The sequence below is a fragment of the Dipodomys ordii genome, unplaced genomic scaffold (genome assembly GCF_000151885.1).
Source record: "Dipodomys ordii isolate 6190 unplaced genomic scaffold, Dord_2.0 Scaffold73, whole genome shotgun sequence".
Taxonomy (NCBI): Eukaryota; Metazoa; Chordata; class Mammalia; order Rodentia; family Heteromyidae; genus Dipodomys; species Dipodomys ordii.
This window is the reverse complement of record NW_012267289.1, coordinates 12,644,480-12,649,376: the sequence shown is the minus strand read 5'-3', so window position 1 is coordinate 12,649,376 and position 4,897 is coordinate 12,644,480. Positions and strand designations below refer to the sequence as shown.

General features: G+C 39.1%; 1 pseudogene; it reads left to right on the top strand.

Annotated features, from left to right (window-relative positions):
• Nucleotides 1-2,511: 2,511 nt before the first annotated feature.
• LOC105991482 lies at nt 2,512-2,998 on the top strand (annotated as a pseudogene).
• Nucleotides 2,999-4,897: the final 1,899 nt, after the last annotated feature.

Sequence of the window (4,897 nt, the reverse complement as noted above, 5' to 3'; positions counted from 1 at the left end):
AGAGGGATTACAGTTACAGTACATTTCTTATCCATCATTGTTGCTTCCTCCTTTGTTTTTCCCCTACCATCCCCTCCCTCTCATCTCAACTACACTCCCCAACGGACCCCCCACACCCCACCTTTCCACCCCCTGCCTAAATTGTAAAGTTCGTTTTTCCACATACCATCTTGTACATCTCATTGTTGCAATGGGTCAATTGGTATCCCTATTTAAAAAATTTGTTTTTTCCCTTCCCCTCCCCAAATTATACCAATATCAGTCAAAACAGGGGTTATACACTGGGGGAGGGGCATACAAAACAACAAAAAAATCACATGGTACCTTATACAATAGCAAGGAATAAAAAACCACTTGTGTCCCTCTCTTGGGGTTCATTTCGCTCAACATTGAGATTCTACCTCATCCCAGGTAGAACAGCTATAATCAAGAACTCTAATAACAACAGATGCTGGAGGGGATGTGGACAGAAGGGAGCCCTAGTGCATTGTTGGTGGGAGTGTAAACTTGTTCAACCACTTTGGAAAGTAGTATGGAGGTTCCTCAAAAGACTCCACATAGATCTCCCTTATGACCCAGCAACCCCACTTTTAGGCATTTACATGAATAATCACAAACAAGACCATACTAAAGCTACCAGCACAACTATGTCTATTGCAACATTATTTACCATAGCTAAGATATGGAACCAACCCAGATGCCCCTCAGTGGATGAATGAATCAAGAAAATGTGGTATATATACACAATGGAATTCTATGCCTCCATCAGAAAGAATAACATTGTCCCATTGTTAGGAAATGGAAAGACTTGGAAAAACTTATATTAAGTGAAGTAAGCCATGCCCAAAGAAACATAGGTCCCATGGTTTCCCTTATTTGCAGTAACTAGTATGTGTTTGAGACAAGCAGAAAAGGTCAGATAAAATGATGTTAAGCAAAACGATACAATGATTTTTTTAAATTTTCTTTTAATTATCTTTAATTTTCTTTGATATAGTTCAAAGTGGTTTCAACTCAAAATGTCAACTTATGTGTACAACATATATGATGCATCTTGAACAATGAATAATCAGTGTTATTGCTTTCATGCCCTCCCCCTCAGTATATCCCAACTCTATCTCCTCATTTGCACTTATTTACACTAACTATTAAGACTGTATCCCCCAGCACTCTCTCTGCAAGGATTCACAAACAGATCACAGGAACAAACTCCCATGTCTCATGATCCTTACAAAGCCATTGAGACTCATTGTCTCTAAGTTAAAGGTGATGGATCAAAGTAGGATGATTAAAAGTTGCTGATTGCTGGGCCCTGGTGGCTCATGACTGTAATCTTAACTACTCAGGAGGATGAGACCTGAAGATATCGGTTCAAAGCCAGCCCGGGCAAGAAAGTCTTTGAGACTCTTATCTCCAATTAAACATGAGAAAACCAAAAGTGGGGCTGTGGCTCAAGTGGAAGAGCTCAGGGACAGCGTCCAGGCCCAGCGTTCAAGCACCAAGACTGACCGAAAAAGTAAAATAAAATAAATAAAAGGTTGTTAGTTGTTTGAATACAGGTAAAAACTTCAACCATACCAAGGAGCCCTACTGTTTCTCTTATTAGTTCTGTAATGTTTTCAGAATATCTGTTTTTACCCCCAGGTCGGTGATCCATCTGGAATTGATTTTGGTGCAGGGTGATATATAGGGATCTAACTTCAGTTTTCTACAGCTTTTTAACCAATTTTTGCCAGCATCATTTGTTGAAGATGCTGTCTTTGTGCCATCCTATTTTTTGTCTCCCTTATCAAAGGTTAGGTGGCTATAGGTCTGTGGGTTCATTTCTGGGTCTTCAGTTATATTCCATTGGTCCTCAGGCCTGTTCTTGTGCCAGTAACAAGCTGTTTTTATTCCTAAAGCTTAGTAATACAGTTTGAAGTTTGGTCTTGCTATTCCTCCAGCACAGTTCTTTCTGCTAAGAATTGTTTTTGCTAGTCATAGTCTTTCATTATTGCATATGAATTTTTGGATTGCTTCCTCTATTTCATTAAAGAATGATGTAGGGATATTGATGGGTATTGCATTGAATTTGTAGATAGACTTCGGTAGCATTGCCATTTTCACGATGTTAATCTTCCCAATCCAGAAGCATAGCAGGCTTTTCTACTTCATTAGTTCTGCTTTAATTTCAAAGACCCAAAAAAACAACAAATCAAAGAAAGGTTGGATAAATGCATTAAGCTTCAGAGATTCTGCATGACAAAAGACACAGCTAGCAAGATAAATAGAAAGACCACAGATTGGGAAAAGGTCACTAACCATGCAACAGACAAAGACTTCATATCTAAAATATACTTTGAATTCAAAAAGTTAAACAAATCCTCAAAGAAGCAATCATCCAATTAATAAGTGGGCTAAAGAATTAAAGAGAGATTTCTCTCAAGAGGAAATAAGAATGGCCAAAAACACATGAAGAAATGCTCAATATCATTAGCCATAAAAGAAATGCAAATCAGGTCGAGAACCAACATGGTGGAGGCTGTGGTGCTGGTGTCCTGAGCTTCTTGGCTGCTTGGCCAGTCCCACATCAGGCGGCCCCCGTCGAGCAGCGCGCAAGGCGACGAGGGCTCAGCTAGCATGTGGAAGGCCCTCACCTACTTCGTGGTGGGAGTGAGCATGCTCAATGTCTTCCTGAGATCTCGCCACAAAGAGCCCGACAAGCAGGAGTTCTCCGCATCAGGACCAAGCCCTTTCCCTGGGGAGATGGCAACCATACTCTATTCCATAACCCTCATAACAAATCCTCTTCCCACTGGCTATGAAGATGAGTAAAGAGAACCTGGACCATCACCCAGGCAACCGGGACCACAGCTTTGGTTTGGCCCATTCCTCTGCACGTGGACCAGAAAAGTACATGGGACCTTAAGCTCACCTTCCTTCTTGTATCAAATGACAATTAAACCACTTTTCCATCACTTTGCTTATAGCAGGAGATGGCTTAAATAAATAGTTTAAATGTTAAAAAAAAAAGAAATACAAATCAAAACACTTCACCCCAGTTAGAATGGCCACTATCAAAAAATCAAGTGGTTTTTCTTTCTTGCTATTGTTTTTAACATATTTATAACGTGATTTTTTTGTTGCTTTGTATGTCCTTCCCCCATGGTATAATCCTTGTTTTCACTGTATTTGATGTTGGTATAATTTGGGAAGGGGAAGGGGAAAAAACAATTTTTTTAACTAGGTGGACCCATTGCAACAAGAAATGTACAAGATGCTAGGTCAAAAAACGAACTTCACAACTTTGGGCGGGGGAGTGTAGTCACAGAGATGGGAGGGCCGGGATGGTAAGGGAAAAACAAAGGAGGAGGAAACAATCCTTGATAAGAAACATACTCATTACTTGCTCATGTAATTGTAACCCCTATGTACGGTATTAAAATTTTTAAAAAGAAATCTACAAACAACACATGCTACAGAGGATGTGATCAAATGGAAAGCTACTACACCATTGGTGGGTGTGTAAACTTGTTCAACCAGTCTGGAACGAAGTATGGAGGTTCCTCAGAAGACTACATTTAGAGCTCCCCTCTGACCCAGTAATCCTACTTCTGGGCATTTTCCCAAATGACTACATACAAGGTCATACTAAAGATATCTGCGCAACCATGCTTATTGTAGCTTTATTTACCATAGCTAAGGCATGGAACAGCCCAGTTGCCTCTTAGTAGATGAATGGATCAAGAAATATTTGTATATATATAATATATATATATATATACACACATACACACTCACACACACACACACACACACACACACACACAATGGAATACTTCCATCAGAAAGAATGACATCTCCCCATCCATAAGGAAATGGAAAGACTTGGAAAAAGATCATATTAAGTGAAGTAAGCCAGACCCAAAGAAACAGAGATCCCATGGTTTCCCTCATTTGTACTAATTAGTATCTGTCTAAGATAATCCTAGCAGATGAGCAGAATAGCTTCATAGCAAAGTACAAATGACCCTATAAGATGATGTTAAGTGGAATGAACTCCAAGATATAGAAACAAGACTTTTCAATTGTTGTTTTTTTATATACTATGTGATTTCTTTTTCCTTTTGTGTTTCTTCTCCTATGGTTTATTTCCTGTTGTCACTGTATTGATTTTGGTATCCTGGGTATTGTATATACATTTATCTGAATTAGGGAAGGGAAGGGGAACAAAACTGGTGAGACAAAGGACAAAGAACAAACCAATGCAACAGAGATACTCACAAGACAATATGTTAGAAATGAACTGTAAAACTTGGGGGGGGCATACTGGTGGGGAAAGGAAATTGGGAGAAAAATGAGGGGGGAAGGTAACAAGTTTGACAACAAATATACTCACTACTTTAGGTATCTAACTGTAACCCTTCTGTACTGCACCTTGACAATAAAATTAAATTGAAAAAAATTAAACTGGACATCTTCAGCCTACCTACAAAGCACAAAAATTCTTAAACATGATGCCATTGAGCCTTTACCTTCCCCTTTCTGCTTGTCAGTAGGTATTCTTTCTCTCTACCACCTTTGCCTTTTCTCCACTTTTGTTTTTAATGGAGTAGTGATAGTTTATTATATGAACATGGAGAGCATACTCAAGTGTTCTAGGGAGAATCAAGGAAAGTTGCCTTAAGGAAGTAATCTTTAGGTTGAGTGTTGGTAGAGAACAATGGAGAGCTCCACATTTGTATGTAGTAAGGATACTTAGCAGCTTGTTTCCAAGATGGCCAAGGTAGAAGTTAGAATCTTTTCTGTCAAAGTGGTGCTTTACATAAGCACTGTCATTCTAAGGGTAGCTGCCATCTTAAAAAGAAGCTTTTTTAATTGAGCCACATCTTGTTATAAGAATTGTTTTTCTAGGGGC